The sequence below is a fragment of the Xenopus laevis genome, chromosome 3S (genome assembly GCF_017654675.1).
Source record: "Xenopus laevis strain J_2021 chromosome 3S, Xenopus_laevis_v10.1, whole genome shotgun sequence".
Lineage (NCBI taxonomy): Eukaryota > Metazoa > Chordata > Amphibia > Anura > Pipidae > Xenopus > Xenopus laevis.
In genome coordinates, this window is record NC_054376.1 from 128,545,766 (window position 1) to 128,567,873 (window position 22,108).

Genomic DNA, 22,108 nt, shown 5'->3' on the forward strand with positions numbered 1-22,108 from the left:
CAAAGAGAGAGAGAAGATACTCACACAAGCAGGAGGAATTAATGAGAGGGCACTGGGAGTGGTGTGCCGAGCCTGTAGGGCAATCGTGTGCAGGAGAGGGAGCAAGTAATCGGGCAGGGTTGGTCAGCATTGGTACCAAAGTTGTGAGGAGAAGCTGGGGTAGATCAGAACAACTGGTAAGAGAGAAGCAGAGGGGGCACTTGTGCACAGAAGAAAGAATGGGCTGAGGGAGACTATATATAGTAACTATTTCTAGCAGGAAGGATTAGGGAATTATGGAGACGTGATATGAGTAGTATCTCCTCACCTGATACCCCAGTGAGACACATACAAGGCAAGTAGTTGCACAAAAGTAAATCACTTATCAACGTAACCAGGTCACCGACTGACATGATCCAGCTCAGTGGCACAAGCAATTCCAACCAGGAGTAACGCAAATGCTCAGTGGCACAAGCAATTCCAACCAGGAGCAACGCACATGCTCAGTGGCACAAGCAATTCCAACCAGGAGCAACGCACATGCTCAGTGCATCTGACAACGAGCACTAGTGTGTGTCTACACAAGGCTCCATGTTCAGCCTCTTTTCCTACTGCTCCTCTGTACATAAACCCACTATGTTTTCTCCACTACTCACATTACTGTACGCCAATACACTACTATATCATACTATTATTCTCCACTACTCACACTACTATTCTTCACTACTCACACTACTATTCTCCACTAGTCACATTACTGTACGCCAATACTCACACTACTATATCATACTACTATACTCCATCATACGACTATACTACAATTAATATCTATGAAAATGATCAAAAGCTGTAATGACCACAAATAATAAACTCACAACTATGTCTTGAACGTTATAGTATAAGGTAGAACTCACCCATGGTGACCATGTAGTTCACAGCAGAAGGTCCATTTGGGGCTATTTACCAGCTGTTTTGGACCTGCAAAGAAACATAAATGTTATATACACGGCAATGTGAATCTCCCTCAGTCCTACAGGTCTCACACTTCTACTAGGTTCTCTACTATTAGATATTAGAGGCCAGGTCTGATCTAAGATGGTCCGTCCCTTAGCTCTGTGGAGGGGGCCTGGCCACCAATGGGTTTTTTTAACTTGTAGGGGGACCCTGGTCACCAATGTTTTTTTTAAACTTGTAGGGGGGGGCCCTGGCTACCAATTAAGATTTTTTTTAACTTTAATGCGGGGGCCCTGACCACCAATGAGTTTTTAGCATTGGTGTTTTAGCACCCATGCAGGCGTAGGGTCTGGGGCGGGGCCTGTGGTGTGGGCAAAGTCCAGGGGCCCCAGAAAATGTTGTTCTACGGGGCCCCGTGATTTCTGACGGTGGCCCTGCCTGTGGATACATAGTCTTACAAACAAAGGAGGAAGAGAGAGAAGTAACGGTAACGAAAAGAGGGAAAGTGAAAAAATGAAAAACATGCGTCTCATTGTGGCTTTTCTTACCCCAAATTGGTGACCACAACACGTGCTGAGGAGATGCTAACCATACACAGGTGGAAGATGGCAGGGGGGGTACGATTGGAGGAAAAGGAGGGGGGGAATAAAGAAACAATGAGGGGAAGAAGAAAGCGAGGGGGTGCTACATCTACACCGTGTTTGCCTTATATCTTTACTCACTGACCAATAAAGACGTTTCTTACTGAGCAACCAACAAGAACAGACAGAACAATCTGCGTAGAAACAAGGAACCGTTTCATTCTGCCGAAATCTCAACTGAAACTGGTTTCTTCTGAGCGGTTCCACAGGCAGCGAGAGCTTAGGTTAATGTGGGACCGTGAGGGGTTATCTAAATGGGACAGGAAGGTGGCATCACAATGATATTTCTGTTTGTGCAACAGGGTACTTACAATAGATAGTAGAATAAAGACCAACACTTTATATATATATATATATATATATATCACTTATAGGCTAAGCATACATATTTATATATAGATATATTGTATATGAGGGAGAACCAGTGAATACTACAAGGAATCACAATAACATTTAAAAGTGGCAGATTTATCAAGGGTCGAATAGGAAATTTTGAATTTTGTTTGGTCAAAACTCATTCAAAAAATTCAAACTTGATTCGAAATTTGAGATTTATCAAACCTATACCATGGGAATAATTCTAATTCGACTATTCACCACCTAAAACCTGCCGGGGTTCATTTGGGTTTTCTTTCTGAGAATAAACTCAATTCGAGTTTAGACAAATCCTTTCCGAGTTTTAAAGTCGGTAAAATTTGTTTCAAGTTTTAAACCTTCAAATTGTTTCTTAAATAACGTCCCAATCGAATTTCGATTATATTTGAATTTATTAAAGTAAAAAAAATTCACACCAATTCGAAATTCAACCTTTGATAAATGTGACCATACACTAACCACGATTATCATACGAAACAAGGTTTTCTGCGATATTTGATGCATGTATGGGGGAGACGAGGTTGGGTAGCCACAAAATACCAGCAAAGCAGTCCGGTTCTCTGCAAAAAATCCACGATTCCGAGCATGCAGGTAGTCCATCAAATGTGCGGAACTGGTCCCTACTACTGCATGTAATTTTTAGCTTTCCGGATAATTGCACAGCGGAGTGATGTCAATTCTGGTCTATGATGACGTCACATCCAGCTTCACGGGTCTCAGGTCGGAAGGTAAATTTGACTTATAAGGTCTGGGTCGGATAGTGGTTCTGGGTAGGCAGATGTATTGGGTGGTGGGTCAGGTTAGGGGTCGAATTGGACCCGCGCAGGACTCTACCTTGGATATTTGTCATCTCGTCGATCGGATGGGATGGAAAAATGTTTTCGGCACTGAATTGTCAGACAGAGACAGAAGTCTTCTGTTTCTACCTGACGATTCAGCTCATAATGTTATTACAGAAAACAAACAATCTGTCCGGCAAGCAATGGTGGAGAGGTGGAATAGTGGAGATATCTATTACATAAGAACCAACAAACCCTCTTTAATGCTTGTAACAGGGAGTCTTAAAGTGTTCATACATGGGCAGATTTAATGTGTTCAATCTTCTATATGCATTGGGTCCAGCAGAAAGTCTGCCCATTGAGTATACCAATTAGGCAGGTTGGAAAATCCCTTTAGATGAGGAGCACATCAACACACACATGGTCCTTATCCAACAAATCTACATAGGCCAAATCAGACCAGCCTGATTTGGCCAGGCATGTGGGTGGCCAAATCCCCCAATTAGTCAACCTTGCCAAAGGAGAAGACCAGTCCATGTGTGGCCACCTTTAGATGTTTACAATCTCGTCAAAACAATTCTAAAGCAACTGAACTTTTTGAGTATTCTTGAAAATGTTTCACCGCTCATCTTATTCAACTCGAGTGGTAGAGAATACCACATCAATGAAACGATTAAGAGAATGCAGTCTCCAACTAGATGTGTGGGTTGAAAGCAAGGATCCCCAGTTTGATATCTTAGATCTGTTGCTGTATTAAAGCCATACAAGGTTGGCAAGAGCCCAGTAGCTTGGATCAAGGAATTAACCTAATCCATGATGAAACCTCCTTCTGAGAAGGCCAATGCATATACTTTCATTGCCTCTGGGGTAGACATCAGATTAAGAAGGTTCTCTAGTATACTGAGCCTGGGACGCCTCAAAATAAATAATGTGGGCAAAATACCGCACAACAGGACTTTTCCAGCTGAAACCGGACCTGGAACCTTTGACATCTTTAAACAGATATCAATACTAAGATCCGTAAATAACTCAACTTTTGTGTGTGTGTGGGCCGAAATGCCAAAAGTAATAGGTTTTAGGCTAGGGTCATACACTGAAGGTGCAGAATCCACTGCCCAACTGTCTTCTTCAGGTACTGCAGATTTTGGCATGAAATGCAAAATTACACATTTTGGCACTGAAATCGGGCATGTGGAGTTAATGATTCCAGGTGCAGACAGTGCAGCAGAAGAAGAGCAGCAGATTCTTCGCAGGCCAAGATCCCTATCATGTGGCCCTAGCCTAGGGTTGCCAGTTTTTTTTCTGAAAACGGGCAGGGGGATCGGGCCGGAGATGAAGGGGGGCGGGTCGGGGATGTAGAGGGCTGGTGACATCAGGGGCGGGGTGGGTAACATGGGCTGTGTGACATCAGCAGTGGGACTGATGACGTGGCGATCAGCGATTGGCTAATCGCCATGTTATTCACTTCACTGTCCTGATTTTTAGAAATCCGGACAGGAACTTTTCACCTGGGCAGCCCTTCCAAAAGTGGGGCTGTCCAGGTGAAATCCAGTTAGGTGGCTACCCTACCCTAACTTGCAGTTATCCTATGGAAAGTCTTTTTTGGGAGATTTGTCACCACGGTACCACAGATTTAACCTCAAACGATGAATCTACCCATCTGAAACGCCCCTTAAAGATGATATTGCTGAAAAAGTTTGAGACTGAATACCTGTGCTAACTTTATTATTTTACATTAAATATTGTTATTTAACACAAAACTTGTGTTTTGAAATAAAAATTTACAGAGTAATAATAACTGTTGAAAAGAATTATAGGCAGCATTGTTACCCATCTGTGAACATTTTTACACAGTTGGCACAACTCATGTTTTACACAGCAGGGGCGAACAACTTTGCATCACTGTTCAAGAAATGAACGAAAAAATAAATAATTTATCTTTCTCTCAACGTGGAAAAATGACGGCAGGGCTGAGACAAAAGACAAAGCTCAAGAATGGTGGAAAACAGTGTTCCTATTTATACCTATAATGTTTATCTAAGTATTGTCTGTAGGTGGATAGAAAAATAAGCAGTATGGGCAAAAAGCAAGGGTTTTGTTTTTCTGCTGAAGCCTATTTTTTCCTCTTGCCCTTCAAGCTCCAGAGATTGGACACTTTTGAGGCCAAGCAAACAGCAGCACATTATGAATGGCTCAGTGTCCCTGGCGGGATATAATTCAAGCCAATAAAGTGAGATCTCAGACTGAAGGATACAAATAACTGATGTTCCTGGAAACACACATGGAGCAGAATGGGATACAGCTGTGTGTGTGTGTTCAACTGTGCCCTTCAGAAAGAGAAAGGAGATGTGGCCCAGACTGATTGATCCTGAGGAGCACATAGTTGCATGAAGACACAGAGGAATGGCAGCTGAAGGTGGCCTAACTGCCAGCTCATGCCTCGGAGGCTACTTTGCATGACAGAGACCCTGTTTATTTCTGTCGGTGAATGAAAGAAGTCAGCAATCATGTGGCTATTGTGCGCTTGAGGTCTCTCAGGAAATCTGCAGCTGCCACTCGGTGGAAAAATGATAGAGCAGAGAATGCTCCACAGGATGAGTCTCAGAAGCCAAGAGGCGACAAATGGGCGTTGCTGGCAATGGTGGCACATTCTCCCACGGAACCTAGCGTAGACAGCCATGAGCAGGATAGAGGTTCCAAGGTGACCTTATCTATCGATCACAGGACGGGGAAGAGACAAAAGTAAGTCTCACTAAGGAGACTGGGTTCCAATTTATAGACAAGCATCGATCATATGGTACAAATTCCTGCAAGAATATTCTTTATTCTAAGGGCCCTGTATGGGCTGCTAGGGGCCACTTCACAAATTACAAGTCTTTATCCATACATGAATAATATAAACATGCAAAGAATGAATGAATGCTAAGCAATGTTCTGTTTTCTTGAGCATTCATAGAAAATGAAATGAAAAGTAAAAATTGGTCTAAACTACACGCCAGAAAAAACAAATCTTACTGTAGCCTGATTTGGCCACCCAATTAGAACACAGGGTTGAAGGGTGGGTAGTGTAGACGCATTGATGGGGTTATATATAAAAGTCCGAATGCTAAAAACTTTTTTACTATAAAATCTGAATTTTTAGTGGGAAAATAAACAATTTATTATACCCCGAGGCTGAAAAAAGTCCAAATCCAAAATACTTCATCTTCAACCTGTCCAGGTCCTGTTGAAGTCAATAGCAGCTGTCCTATTTGCAATTTGAAGATATTATTGTGTTTGCTGGGTTTCGTACGATAATCCAAACATTTCAGGCTTTTACACCAATTTCACGTAAAATTCTGACTTTTCGGGCGTAAAAATCTGAAAATATTGTGATTTTCTGTGCGACAATCTGAAAAAGTCACAGTTTTCATGCGACAATCTGAAAAAGTCCCATTTTTTGTCGAATAAGGGTAAATAGTGTATTTATAAAATCAGTATAATTTGGATTTTGATAAATAACTCCCTTAGTGTGTAACTCGTGGAATTCCACCCAGGCTGATCAGACATTGATGGTTTTGGATATATATATTGGGACTTCCAGCCAACAAATAGAACACAGCAAGTCCAATCCATCATTATATTACTGCCATGACTGGAGGCACCTGAGAAACTAACAATATGTCTAGCCCCATGTCAGATTTCAAAATTAAATATAAAAAAATCTGTTTGTTCTTTTGAAAAACGGACTTCATTGCTTTGAAAAAAACATATTTTCCCTGTGACAGAATTAAGGTCGGGTCCCCAACAGCCTTTCATGAATGACCTCATCATTTCAACATCCGCACCACAGCATAGGTAGAGCAGATAATCAGCCCCTGAACAGGGTGGGCAGAGCTGCTCGATGGAGGAAGAAAACATGATCAGAGACGGCTAATCTAGCTGCACATGTATATATATATATATATATTTCATATTTACTCTGGCATATCTCTCCATGCTTTAGTAAGTGAGGGCTCACATGTACACATATTATGTGCATAACCTTAGATTTCCCATCACATATTTTCTGTAAGCAAAGGTCAGCACTGCTAACTGCCATCTGTTTAATTATGTATATCCTGTGTTCCAGCACTAGTCACTCTGATGTACGGCTTATGGATACCTCCGGGAAGGCAGAGCGAGGGCTGATGATCAGGCTACTGAGAGTGATGGATTTGAGCGGATGCCAGACTTTCAGTTAATGTACAATACTGCCTCTTTGCCTTATTTATAGGATCAGATTGGACTGCCAGGGTTAAACACAAACTGCACGGCAATCTCTGCCCCAGTTACTCAGAGCAACCAACCAGATGTTCACATTTACTCTTCTAACTAAACTAGACCTATAACGTCTAACTGCCTATTGATTGCTATGGGTTACTGGACTTTGGCACATTTGGTATTTCCCTGCAAATCTCTATTTGGCAACCAGGAATCACGAATGTTGGATCATAGCTGTACCCAAGCCAAGTCCTTTTCCCACCTGCCCTAGGTCCTTGTCCATAGCACACCCATTTCCAATCCAGTTGGGGCACAGGCACTTGTCTGTTAGTGATGTGTGTGTTGGGTTTTTCTCAACCCGCCCAGGCGTCACAAAAGGGGTGGGGCAAGCAGGCGCGTATCTATAAAAGTTCAACCCGGAAGTCGGAAGCCGGCATTTGTAAGGTCCATGGGTGGGGAGAGCAGTTAGAAGAGCCCAACCTGAACCCGTCGGTAAGGTCGGCCCGAACCCGCCCGACCTTCGGGTCCCTGGCCCGGCCCGCACATCACTAGTTTAGATGGGTATACGACCACAGATGTTAAAATATGTTTATGGTGGTGGGCTAAGGGCAAGAAACATTTTATTTTCACATTGACACCCTGAAATTGCTGCCCCTTGATAGGCCCCTGGGTGTCAATATAAGAAAAACACTGCACTGGACATACCGGCAGGTTAACTGGCTCCGAATAACTCGTTTTTATGAATAAGCTCCATTGTGTCAGGGTCCAATGTGGCCCAATCTCTGAAAAGCAGGAGGCCATATATACGGGATATTAATACTTGGCCACAGGTACATCATCCTTGTTATTTAGCTCACTGCCCCGTCTTTTGCCCATGCACCACAGCTCAGAATAACCCACATAGCACTGAATATGGAAGAATCTGTTTAATTAGAAGAGGTACGTCACTGGGGACCAGAGGCATGTTCTGAGTTCCATATGGTTTAAGTCCCACACAACCTCTTAGTTATACAGTATATATAATTTTTTTTATAGTTTTTAAATTATTTACCCTCTTCTGACTCCTTCCAGCTTTCAAATGGGGGGTCACTGACCCCAACTAAAAACAAATGCTCTGTAAGGCTACAAATGTGTTGTTATTGTTACTTTGTATTACTCATCTTTCTATTCAGGCCTCTCCTATACATATTCCAGTCTCTTATTCACATCAGTGCTTGGTTGCTAGGGGAATTTGGATCCTAGCAACCAGACGGCTGAAATTGCAAACTGGAGAGCTGCTCAATAAAAAGCTAAATAAGTCAAACACCACAAATAAAAAACTAATTGCAAATGGTGTCAGAATATCCCTCTCTATGTCAGTTTATAGGTGAACAACCCCTTTAATAGACAAGTGCAGTGTAACAGAATTATCAATGACACATATAGTGACACTGAATAATAAGCTGCAATTGTAGCGCAATTTGAGGCATTATCCCTGGATGTTATTTGCAAACACTGACAAGACAACTTGATAGACGAGCACAATAAAATGGCAGTGCTAGCGGATAAGGAATATATCACTAATTATAAGGCACAAAGTATAAACCATTTTACCTCAAACAACATTCACTTGGTTCCAGGAAGTTAGAGGCCACTGGTTCAGGAGAATTGTGGGTAACAGACGGGAGCCTAAACTTACACAGGGTGACACCATAGTACACTTGGCCTGGCTGAGGGGAAATGTATGTGTGTGCAGTGTATAGACAGGAATCCCCTGAGGGATTGTGGGTAACAGAGTCCATATTGGCCTGGCTGAGGGGATGTGTATGTCTGTGCAGTGTATAGAGGGTACAGGAATACCCTGAGGGATTGTGGGTAACAGGCAGAGTCCATATTGCCCTGGCTGAGGGGAAGTGTATAGAGGTACAGGAATCCCCTGAGGGATTGTGGGTAACAGGCAGAGTCCATATTGGCCAGGCTGAGGGGAAGTGTATAGAGGGTACAGGAATCCCCTGAGGGATTGTGGGTAACAGAGTCCATATTGGCCTGGCTGAGGGGAAGTGTATGTCTGTGCAGTGTATAGAGGGTACAGGAATCCCCTGAGGGATTGTGGGTAACAGAGTCCATATTGGCCAGGCTGAGGGGAAGTGTGTGTCTGTGCAGTGTATAGAGGTACAGAAATCCCCTGAGGGATTGTGGGTAACAGGCAGAGTCCATATTGGCCAGGCTGAGGGGAAGTGTATGGAGGTACAGGAATCATGGGAGGAGGCTGGTTGCCATGAAGTACTGAGAGTGACAGACATAAGCCCACACGTAGCTGCTATACGTGTGTGGATCTGTATGTGTGAGCTCTGTGCAGAACGTGGCACAAATATGCAAGAAGACCGGTTTGCGATGAGGATTGTGGGTGATTGACAAGATGCGCCATTGCTCTGCTGTGTCTGTGTAATTGGATGTATGGTAAGAGGCTCACGCCATGCAAGCCGCCGATGTATTGTCTCTGTCTCCCCTTATCAGTCCTAGTAACAGCCTCCCTCTCAGCACTTGATTGGCCAGTGCCCCCATGATGTCACACACCCTCCTATGATCAGTGGCTAAGTGAATTCTGCAGACTACAGTCACCACGGTAACAAGGGAAGCGCTACCCTAACAGAGGAACCCGTCCCAGTCAGCACAAGCCAATCAGAAGCAAGCACTGAACTGCTGTAATACTACAGGCTGAGCTAGGCACAGAGCCAACAAACAAGTGTGTCTCCACGTGCGCTCTCGTGTTTGGCATCTGCCAGCAGGGAGGGAGGGGAGAGCATTACTCTTGTACTACTAGTGTGAGATATTCCTGTGTCTCTTGTGCCACTAGTGTGAGATATTCCTGTGTCTCTTGTGATACTAGTGTGAGATATTCCTGTGTCACTTGTGCTACTAGTGTGAGATATTCCTGTGTCTCTTGTGCCACTAGTGTGAGATATTCCTCTGTCTCTTGTGCCACTAGTGTGAGATATTCCTGTGTCTCTTGTGATACTAGTGTGAGATATTCCTGTGTCTCTTGTGCCACTAGTGTGAGATATTCCTGTATCTCTTGTGCTACTAGTGTGAGATATTCCTGTGTCTCTTGTGCCACTAGTGTGAGATATTTCTGTGTCTCTTGTGCCACTAGTGTGAGATATTCCTGTGTCTTTTGTGCCACTAGTGTGAGATATTCCTGTATCTCTTGTGCCACTAGTGTGAGATATTCCTGTATCTCTTGTGCCACTAGTGTGAGATATTCCTGTGTCTCTTGTGCCACTAGTGTGAGATATTCCTGTGTCTCTTGTGCCACTAGTGTGAGATATTCCTCTGTCTCTTGTGCCACTAGTGTGAGATATTCCTGTGTCTCTTGTGATACTAGTGTGAGATATTCCTGTGTCTCTTGTGCCACTAGTGTGAGATATTCCTGTAGGAATATCACTAGTGTGATATTCCTGTATCTCTTGTGCCACTAGTGTGAGATATTCCTGTGTCTCTTGTGCCACTAGTGTGAGATATTCCTGTGGTCACTTTGTGCTACTAGTGTGAGATATTCCCTGTGGTCTCTTGTGGCCACTAGTGTGAGATATTCCCTGTGTCCTCTTGTGCCACTAGTGTAAGATATTCCTGTGTCTCTTGTGATACTAGTTCGAATATCCTTCGTGTCTCCTTGTGCCACTAGTGTGAGATATTCCTGTGTCTCTTGTGCCACTAGTGTGAGATATTCCTGTGTCTCTTGTGCACTAGTGTGAGATATTCCTGTGTCTCTTGTGCCACTAGTGTGAGCTTGTGATACTAGTGTGAGATATTCCTGTGTCTCTTGTGCCACTAGTGTGAGATATTCCTGTGTCTCTTGTGCCACTAGTGTGAGATATTCCTGTGTCTCTTGTGCCACTAGTGTGAGATATTCCTGTGTCTCTTGTGATACTAGTGTGAGATATTCTGTGTCTCTTGCCACTAGTGTGAGATATTCCTGTGTCTCTTGTGTACTAGTGTAGATATTCCTGTGTCACTTGTGCTACTAGTGTGAGATTTCTGTGTCTCTTGTGCCACTAGTGTGAATATTCCTCTGTCTCTTGTGCCACTAGTGTGAGATATTCCTGTGCTCTGTGATCTAGTGTGAGGTGTCTCTTGTGCCACTAGTGTAGATACCTGTATCTCCACTAGTGTGAATATTCTTGTCTCTTGTGCCACTATTTCTGTGTCTCTTGTGCCACTAGTGTGAGATATTCCTGTGTCTTTTGTGCCACTAGTGTGAGATATTCCTGTATCTCTTGTGCCACTAGTGTGAGATATTCCTGTATCTCTTGTGCCACTAGTGTGAGATATTCCTGTGTCTCTTGTGCCACTAGTGTGAGATATTCCTGTGTCTCTTGTGCCACTAGTGTGAGATATTCCTCTGTCTCTTGTGCCACTAGTGTGAGATATTCCTGTGTCTCTTGTGATACTAGTGTGAGATATTCCTGTGTCTCTTGTGCCACTAGTGTGAGATATTCCTGTAGGAATATCACTAGTGTGATATTCCTGTATCTCTTGTGCCACTAGTGTGAGATATTCCTGTGTCTCTTGTGCCACTAGTGTGAGATATTCCTGTGTCACTTGTGCTACTAGTGTGAGATATTCCTGTGTCTCTTGTGCCACTAGTGTGAGATATTCCTGTGTCTCTTGTGCCACTAGTGTAAGATATTCCTGTGTCTCTTGTGATACTAGTGTGAGATATTCCTGTGTCTCTTGTGCCACTAGTGTGAGATATTCCTGTGTCTCTTGTGCCACTAGTGTGAGATATTCCTGTGTCTCTTGTGCCACTAGTGTGAGATATTCCTGTGTCTCTTGTGCCACTAGTGTGAGATATTCCTGTGTCTCTTGTGCCACTAGTGTGAGATATTCCTGTGTCTCTTGTGCCACTAGTGTGTGAGATATTCCTGTGTCTCTTGTGCCACTAGTGTGAGATATTCCTGTGTCTCTTGTGCCACTAGTGTGAGACATTCCTATGCCTGTACAGCTATTAGTGTGAGATATTCCTGTGTCTCTTGTGCCACTAGTGTGAGATATTCCTGTGTCTCTTGTGCCACTAGTGTGAGATATTCCTGTGTCTCTTGTGCCACTAGTGTGAGATATTCCTGTGTCTCTTGTGTCACTAGTGTGAGATATTCCTGTGTCTCTTGTGCCACTAGTGTGAGATATCCCTGTGTCTCTTGTGCCACTAGTGTGAGATATTCCTGTGTCTCTTGTGCCACTAGTGTGAGATATTCCTGTGTCTCTTGTGCCACTAGTGTGAGATATTCCTGTGTCTCTTGTGCCACTAGTGTGAGATATTCCTGTGTCTCTTGTGCCACTAGTGTGAGATATTCCTCTGTCTCTTGTGCCACTAGTGTGAGATATTCCTCTGTCTCTTGTGCCACTAGTGTGAGATATTCCTGTGTCTCTTGTGCCACTAGTGTGAGACATTCCTATGCCTGTACAGCTATTAGTGTGAGATAATCCTGTACCAATACTGCTATTAGTGCAGATATATTCCTGTCTGTACCACTACTAGTGGCGAGATATTCCTGTGTCTGTACTGCCACTAGTGTGACATATTCCTGTGTGTGTTGTGTAGTCTAGTGAGATATTCCAGTGTCTGTACTGCTTCTAGAGCAGTGGCGCAATTAGTAAAGAGCAGTAGGCGGAAAGTTCCGGGGTTAGTAGAGGCTGCTGTGTGAGAAGTGTTGGAGCTAGTATAGGGTGCGGTGTGAGAAGTGTTGGAGCTAGTATAGGGTGCTGTGTGAGAAGTGCTTGAGCTAGTATAGGGTGCTGTGTGAGAAGTGCTTGAGCTAGTATAGGGTGCTGTGTGAGAAGTGCTTGAGTTAGTATAGGGTGCTGTGTGAGAAGTGCTTGAGTTAGTATAGGGTGCTGTGTGAGAAGTGCTTGAGCTAGTATAGGGTGCTGTGTGAGAAGTGCTTGAGCTAGTATAGGGTGCTGTGTGAGAAGTGCTTGAGCTAGTATAGGGTGCTGTGTGAGAAGTGCTTGAGTTAGTATAGGGTGCTGTGTGAGAAGTGCTTGAGTTAGTATAGGGTGCTGTGTGAGAAGTGCTTGAGTTAGTATAGGGTGCTGTGTGAGAAGTGCTTGAGCTAGTATAGGGTGCTGTGTGAGAAGTGCTTGAGCTAGTATAGGGTGCTGTGTGAGAAGTGCTTGAGTTAGTATAGGGTGCTGTGTGAGAAGTGCTTGAGCTAGTATAGGGTGCTGTGTGAGAAGTGCTTGAGTTAGTATAGGGTGCTGTGGTGCTAGATTAAGGTCCTGAACCACAAAAGAAAGACTGAACCCTACAGGCCTGAGAAGCTCAACCCTAGACATGCCTTAAAGGAAAACTATACCCCCCAAACAATGTAGGTCTCTATTAAAAGATACTGAGTAAAACAACTCATGTGTAAAACCCTGCTTCATGTAAATGAACCATTATCATAATAATATACTTTTTTAGTAGTATGTGCCATTGGGTAATCATAAATAGAAAATTGCCATTTTAAAAAATAAGGGCCGCCCCCTGAGATCGTACGATTCACTGTGCACACATACAAACCACATGTAAGGTCACATGAGCCAATTAACAGACATAGTTCTGCCTTTGCTTCAACACTTCTTCCTGTTACAGTTAGTGTTGTAGTATTTCTGGTCAGGTGATCTCTGAGGCAGCACAGATAGAGTCACGAAATGGTGGTTCAAGGCAAGAGATGTAAAAGGGCAATATTTATGTAAATATATATTCCAGTTTGGTAAGATTCTTTAATATGTCATTCAATTTGATATAAACTATCTGTTGCTTAAGTATTCATTTTGGGGGTATAGTTTTCCTTTAAGATGGCCATAGATGTAACAATTACAATTGTTTCAATACACACGTGTAGAGCTGAATGGTCAGATATACATATAAAAACAACATAATTCTACCTGTATCTGACAATTCAGCACTAACAATAGACGATGTTTGGGTCCCCTCAAAGGCACCCAATCAAAATTTTCCGTCCTGCCCGATCGATGAGTCAACAGATATAACCACCATACACACACGAATATCATACGAAAATTTGATTCGTACAATATTATCTGTGCGTCTATGGCCACCTTAGGCATTAGAATGACATGGGGATGGTGGGTTTGGGTTGGCTTTAGCATGGGGGTATGCCTAATATATATACTGGAAATATCAAGGATTGATATTGTGCTAAATTTGTCATTTCATTTTTCTTCTCTAATACTGGGGGCACTGCCCTTTCTGACTTCCCCTAAAACCAGCTACGAGGACTGGACATTACCGATCCTTCTGTACTCTGGATTCATGCAAATGTCGTCCTGGATATCTCCCCTTGGGGACCCACGCCCACAGGTTCAATATTACCCACTACACCACAAGCCAAATGACGTGGGTCCCTACATCACAAAGTATGGGACTTGCAGCACCCAATGACATATATTCACCAGTGGGTATGGGACATAGGGTTCCCCGAGGTGACCAGGAAGAGACTGAGTTATCAGCAGCTCTAAATGCGACTATAGATTAAGATCAGATCACGGTGTGACAAGACCTGTGCCGAGCGAAAGCCAAAATGGAAGTTCTGCAGGAAGTGCAACCGTTACTAACCTCTCTATTGCTACGTAATCTTACCAACTGTCAGTTTTGTAGGGCACAACAGGGGTACGGTGGGAGATTTCTTCTGAATAGAGCACAGTAGATTTACTACTCACAGTCTGGACTAATAGTTGGCGGATATGTAAGACATGCTTATACAAATATCAGTTCAACGTGTTTACAGCGCGTTTACTCTCAGAAGAACGTGTCTGGCACGCTGCCTGGGGGATAGTGATCTGTAGAGATGGAGATGTCGTCCAGAAGGGCAACTTGGAAAATATAGTAACAGGCAATTAAAACAACAAGAGGGGACCCAACCCTTTATTAAAGGTGGCCATAGACATTAAGATTTTTCTCTCTTTAACACCAATTCTAGTGCGATCCGACAAACCAGTCAAATTATCGTGAGGTTAGTGGACACCAAATGATCGTGCAGCAAACGATTTTTCGGCAGACATCGGTCAGAAAATCGTTCGGGCAGGTTAGAAGATTTTCATCGTTCACAGTGAAGTGTATCCTTTGTCCAATTGTTTGCAGGGCCAAGCAGGCGGCTACCCACAGTTTTCCTGGCTTCAACTAGACGATATCACTTATATATATTATATTTATTATATTATATTTGTTTTTGTTGATGGACAAATCGTACAGTTAAACAAACATTTCAGGATAAGCTTGGTCTTACGACAACGAAAAGATCTTTTACACATCTTAATGTCTATGGCCACCTTAATAGTCTCTTGCAAAGGGCAAGTGTGCCATTCACTTAAATGTCCTATTTTATATAGTGAACCTATTGCACGAGGCTAACGTTTGAGCTTGTCAATAGCAGCAATGATCCAGGACTTCAAACTTGTCACAGGGGGTCACCATCTTGGAAAGTGTCTGTGACATGCTCAGTGGGCTCTGATTGGCTGTTGAGAAGCTAAGCTTAGGGGTCGGCACTAATTATCCAGCAGAAAATGAGCTTCCCTGGCTGTAATATAAGCTGATGCTACAGGTTTGCTGATTATTCAATTCTGATGCTAATTGCACTGGTTTCTGTGCTGCCATGTAGTAATTATGTGTATTAATTACTAATCAGCCTTATATTGTGACATTTCTATTCTATGTGTACTGTATATTGTGAGTGGCTCCCTAAGCTCAGTAAGTGACAGCAGCACAGAGCATGTGAATCAGTGAATCAGCAGAAAAGAAGATGGGGAGCTACTGGGGCATCTTTGGAGACACAGATCTTTACTGCTAAAGGGCTGTGGTTGCCTTGGGCTGGTACAGAAGCACAAAACATCATTTCTATCTCCTTTGTTAGCCTTTAGATCTCCTTTAAGGGTGGTAGCCTGAACTCTCACCACTATATATGTCCTAAAGCATTGGTCGCTGTATAAGCCAAGCTGGAGAGTCTTTGGTTCTTACGCGGGATGTCACACAGGGATGTCTATATAGTAAGGCTCATGAGACCGGATCACTTCAGGGAGCACTGCCAGACACCTACACGAGTTCTCTTTGTTCACTCAGCTCTACAAATTTTCAGCAAGGTCTATTTCTGGAGCGGGAGATTATTTTTTCCTGTATGTTGCTATATTTAACCTAAAATAACAATGTAACAAAAGCCGTACTTCCATCTTCACTAAATACCCCTGTCAGCACTGGGAAGTAACTGCCAGCTGTTAGAGATAAACTGCCACCCCGTGGTAGACAGATGCATTACCGCAGACACATGTGGTTGAGTTTAAAGGACAACTACCATTTGCTATAGATATGAACCTAAGTGTCAGCCTCCAGGCACAGGTTGGAATTCCACATACCCCCAACAGTTGCCCCACGGAGCTGCTTCCCCATTGTACATCATTCCATAGTCCCCAGGGAAGTGGGAAATGGATTTTATGTTTCTACTATACTCCAAGAACCAGAATAACCTGCCCGGATGGCTACGGACATGAGCTTCATTACCTTGGCAACCGGGCAGCCGTTCGGAAGTCGGAATGGAAGATGAATAGCCAAGAGTCTGAACAGAAAAATAGTAGGTTTAAATAACAACAAAGCTTCAGACTCCAAGTCAATCCCCACATTTTTTCTTTATTTTTGGGGTCAGTGACCCCCCCAGCAACCATCTCTCTGATTATTTTCGTTTGTAGACTGGGGAAGAGGCCAGATAAAAATGAAAAGAATCCAAGAATGGAGCTCAGAGTAGTCTGGTAATGAGCTGGCACAGACAACTGTCACCTTTACAAAAGCCAAAGGAGATTCCCGACCCCGGCTGAAGGAGTAAGGAGATGGTGATTATAAAACGGGCCAATAATCAGAACACATTTGCGATTACTGGGGAAGAACAACGGCAGTGGTGAGTATCGCACGTAGGGGTGTAGCGCTGCCGACAGCCTCCATTTAGAACAAGCCGGGAAACTGTGTAACAGAATGTGCCGAGCGGCTTCGGCGTGACTGATCAGAACACTGGCGAGAGTGCGCCCGGGAGAGCGTGGCCATGTAATGTAGTCACTCTACTGGGACAAATATACCCTATTTATAGCCCTCTATTATTATAGGTGCATATATTATACATATTAGTCTGACATTACTCACGTGTGGGAGCAGCCATACTGCTTGTTCTAATCACGCAAATGGGGCGTCTCTACAAAGAATGGAGCCTAAGGCAAAGGGAAAATCTTTAACCCTACACCACCAATATGTATGTCTCTATACCAGTAACATCAGCACACAATATGGATTCAGAGCATCAACACCAACATGCCGGTTAGATTAATGGCTAATAAACACTGTATATACGTGCCAGAGAGATGACTGCAAAAAAAATATGGCTAACTGCATTAACCCTATATGTGCCAAAGAGATGATGCAGAAAATGGCTAATAACTGCATTAACTCCACATGTGCCAGAGAAATGACTGTAGTAAATGGATTCAGAGCATTACATTACCACTGGACATGCTGGTGAGATCTCTGCAAAAATGGTTTATAAGAACAACCCCATACTTTTCAGAGAGATGACTACAGAAAATGGATTTGAAGCATTGCGTTAAAGGAACAGTAACACCAAAGAAATTAAATGCATTAAAGTAATGAAAATATAATGTACTGCTGTGCTGTACTCAGGACTGTATTTAGGTCTGATGCCGCCATAGGCATCGGACCTAAACACACCCCTATGTCACGCGACATATTCAGCAGAAGTGACGCCACTTCCGCATTCTTCCTCAGACCCCCTACCGAGGAAGGGGACGGTTTTAAAAAAAAACAAAAAATAGGCACCCTTTAAAACCGTGTCGCCCTAGGCATGGGCCCTCGGGGGCCTATACATAAATACAGTCCTGGCTGTACTGGAAACATTGTGTGTTTGCTTTAGAAACTCCACTTAAGTTGATATAAACAAGCTGCTGTGTAGCCATGGGGGCAGCCATTCAAGCACAGGATACACAGTAGATAACAGATAAGTACTACTATAGTTTATAGAAACAAGCTGCTGTGTAGCCATGGGGGCAGCCATTCAAGCACAGGATACACAGTAGATAACAGATAAGTACTACTATAGTTTATATAAACAAGCTGCTGTGTAGCCATGGGGGCAGCCATTCAAGCACAGGATACACAGTAGATAACAGAAAAGTACTACTATAGTTTTATAGAAAAAGCTGCTGTGTAGCCATGGGGGGCAGCCATTCAAGCACAGGATACACAGTAATAACAGATTAAGTACTACTATAGTTTATATAAACAAGCTGCTGTGTAGCCATGGGGGCAGCCATTCAAGCACAGGATACACAGTAGATAACAGATTAAGTACTACTATAGTTTATAGAAACAAGCTGCTGTGTAGCCATGGGGGCAGCCATTCAAGCACAGGATACACAGTAGATAACAGATAAGTACTACTATAGTTTATATAAACAAGCTGCTGTGTAGCCATGGGGGCAGCCATTCAAGCACAGGATACACAGTAGATAACAGAAAAGTACTACTATAGTTTATAAAAAAGCTGCTGTGTAGCCATGGGGCAGCCATTCAAGCACAGGATACACAGTAGATAACAGATAAGTACTACTATAGTTTATAATAACAAGCTGCTGTGTAGCCATGGGGGCAGCCATTCAAGCACAGGATACACAGTAGATAACAGATAAGTACTACTATGTTTATAGAAAAAAGCTGCTGTGTAGCCATGGGGGCAGCCATTCAAGCACAGGATACACAGTAGATAACAGATAAGTACTACTATAGTTTATAGAAAAAAGCTGCTGTGTAGCCATGGGGGCAGCCATTCAAGCACAGGATACACAGTAGATAACAGATAAGTACTACTATAGTTTATATAGTCACCAACACACTCTGTAGGGAGCCCAGGAGGAGGGTGCTGCCATACAGTCAGACACACAGTGCAGAGTTGGGGAAAGCAGATATAAATGTGTTGATGGTTTTTCTCTGATTTTGCCATAAGGTCACATGTTTAACGTGGTGAGATTTCCCGGTCACTGGCCCACGACTTCCGTTGTCTGCAACAGAATGCCATGACGCAATACAGAAAGTGACTCTCCTTCTGGGAAATGTGAGACACCCAACTGTCTAATGAATGTCACCAAAACAACACTCTCATTTAAAGGGGAAATATGAGCTGCCAAAATAATGGCATCATTTTCTCCAGGACATTCCATGCTCTCTCTGTTATGTTTATATAAAAGCTGATTTAATTAGGAGATGAATTATAAGGCGAATATCTCTCTGTATATCTGTATTTATACACAGTGCTGGAAGCTGCCATGTTGCCTGTGATTAGAACATGTATAAGGGTAGAGTGTATTAGGTCTCCAGTGCAGTCTATTCTTTGTATGTCAGTCTCTTTGCTCCTGGGGGTGATGGACAATGAATGGTTTGTAAGGGCAGGTGTGCGACACTGTTTTATACTACAGGACCTCTCACAAGTGGCCACATTCACTAACTGCATCCAAAGAACAACAACTAATTGTGCATGGGAAGGGGGTTCCTATACAGCCCTATAATAAACTGTATGGGGACAGGGGGTTCCTATACAGCCCTATAATAAATTGTATGGGGATAGAGGGTTCCTATACAGCCCTATAATAAACTGTATGGGGACAGGGGGTTCATATAGAGCCCTATAATAAATTGTATGGGGATAGAGGGTTCCTATACAGCCCTATAATAAACTGTATGGGGACAGGGGGTTCATATAGAGCCCTATAATAAACTGTATGGGGATAGAGGGTTCATATACAGCATTATAATAAACACAAGGGATATCACAGGTGGTGCCCATACTATTATATCACAGCTGGTGCAAAAACATTATATTTGGAGCAAATATTACAGATTTGGGGAAAATGCCAATTTTTAGCTACAAGTAATTTCCATCAGGTTAAATGTAGGGCCCCTTTACTAAATGCCCCCGGGTCAATAAAACAACAGCCAGTGGCCCATTATGTAACAATGAAACCCCCATGATGCCCAACCAGTAGCCTTCTGGGAACTGCTGAACTGGCCCTGCTCTGGCTGAGGTTTATGGGAGATGAAGTTCAGCAGGTGCCACTAGGCTGTAACTCAGGGACAGAGAGAGTCAGTGTTGTTCCTATAGGAGGGACAGTAGGAGGAATATGCTGCCCCCCACTACCCCGGGCCCCGGGGACACACACCTGGGTATCTGCCCTTCATCAGTCTCCGGGGATCTCGCGTGGCATCTTCATAGTGGGGGGCTGTGTAAGTACTGAACGTGGCCAACTGGGTGTTATAGGAAAGAGGGCTCCAGGGGGGAGGTGCAGAGAAATGGGGGTGCAGAGGAGAGGTGGGACAGGGGGGAGGTGCAGAGAAATGTTGGGGGGTGCAGAGGAGAGGGGGAAGGGGAGGTGCAGAGAAATGTTGGGGGTGCAGAGGAGAGATGGGACAGGGGAAGGTGGCAGAGAAATGTTGGGGGGGTGCAGAGGAGAGGGGGGAAGGGGAGGTGCAGAGAAATGTTGGGGGTGCAGAGGAGAGGGGGAAGGGGAGGTGCAGAGAAATGTTGGGGGGTGCAGAGGAGAGATGGGACAGGGGGAAGGTGCAGAGAAATGTTGGGGGGTGCAGAGGAGAGATGGGACAGGGGAAGGTGCAGAGAAATGTTAGGGGGTGCAGAGGAGGGGGAAGAAGTGATGGATGGGGGGGTGCAGGGCAGAAGGGAAGTTTTGGGGGTGAGGGAAGGAGTAGGACACAGCAGTGGGTGTTTGGGGAGGGGGTGCATCAGGCTGGGAGCTGGCAGTGACATTTGGGGGGCAAGTTAAAGGAGGTGCCATTGGGCTGGTGCAGGGAAGGAATGAGCAATAAGGGGGGAAGGTGGCAGTTGTGGGGGCTCAGGAGAGACAATGAGAGGGAGGAATAATAATAATAATAAGGAATAAGAGAAGAGACAAGAGGGAGACACTGGGGAGAGAGAGTCCCAGTGAGGGGCAGGTGAGAGAGAGGGAGGGGCAGAGGGGCAGGAGACGCAATACAAATCCAGCCTCCGAGTCCTCCAAAGATTTCGCTGGTTTATTTAAAGTGCGTAGTAAGACATACGTCAGCCACTCACGGCTCCGCCCCCACCGTCACGCCTTTCATTTACCGACCAATCAGCGCCCGCTCTCATCCTCTTCCCGCCCACTTCTCTCTCTACCGCTCACTTATTGTCTCTGACCGATTCCAACGTGTGGAGTAAATGATCCAGTTTCCTCCTGAACTTACTGAACTTATTGTATTTCCTGTAATTACTGTATTTACTATACCCTCCCCCTCTCTCTATTCTGTACTTACTGTACGTTATCCTGTGTCCTGTATTGTATGTACAGCTCTTATCATAACAGCAATGTGGCTGCACTGTACAGTCCTATACACCATCACATGACTGTATGTACATTATCCTCTATCCTGTACTATATCCTGTACCTTTATACTGTACTCATGCCCAAGCCCCACCCTCATGCCCAAGCCCCGCCCACCCTCATGCCCTAAGCCCCACCCCATATCCCACCCACTCCACATCACAGTTAAAAGACCACACAGACATCAGCTCCTAAAAAAGTAACCCCCCCCCACACACACACACAAGTTATAAAAAGCTATTGGATGGTCAGGGCCCCCTTATAAGTTAAAAAAAATTGGGGCCCCAAAAAAAATGTTTTAAATTTTTTATTTTTTTTTTAAAAAACCCATTGGTGGCAGGTAGCCTATAGAATATTAAAATAATACATTGGTGGCCAGGGGATTAAAAAAAACACAAACTGGTGTTCAGTAGAATTGAACTCGTGGCTTCAGGACTTCAACTTCGCCTCCTTTCGTGACTTTGGGTCTTTTTGCCGCTTCAGCACTTTGGCTGTTCGGCTTTACGGCACTTCCGCATTCTACAACCTGAGAAATGGCCGCACGGCTCGGGCGCTCATAAGGGGGGCCCGGCTCTTTCTAAAATGCAGCACTGCCGGGCCCCCCTTCAGGCCTGGGCCCGGGACACTTGTCCCCCCTTGATGGCAGCCTCTTATTTTTTTAAGAGGCTAAATAGATGGAATAATAGATTATAGTATGTA

At 44.0% G+C, this 22,108-nt stretch overlaps 1 protein-coding gene across 8 annotated transcripts in view; it reads right to left on the reverse strand.

Moving 5' to 3' along the window:
- The window catches only part of kdm6b.S (lysine (K)-specific demethylase 6B S homeolog), a 78,814-nt gene extending 58,407 nt beyond the window's left edge, over positions 1-20,407 (reverse strand). For all 8 annotated transcript variants that reach the window (XM_041588962.1, XM_041588958.1, XM_018239713.2 and 5 more), the window contains exons 1-2: positions 20,216-20,407; positions 894-957 (exon numbers count right to left, since the gene is read on the reverse strand). The gene's annotated coding sequence lies outside the window, so the exon portion shown is untranslated. The remainder of the gene's footprint in view (positions 1-893; positions 958-20,215) is intronic.
- Positions 20,408-22,108: the final 1,701 nt, after the last annotated feature.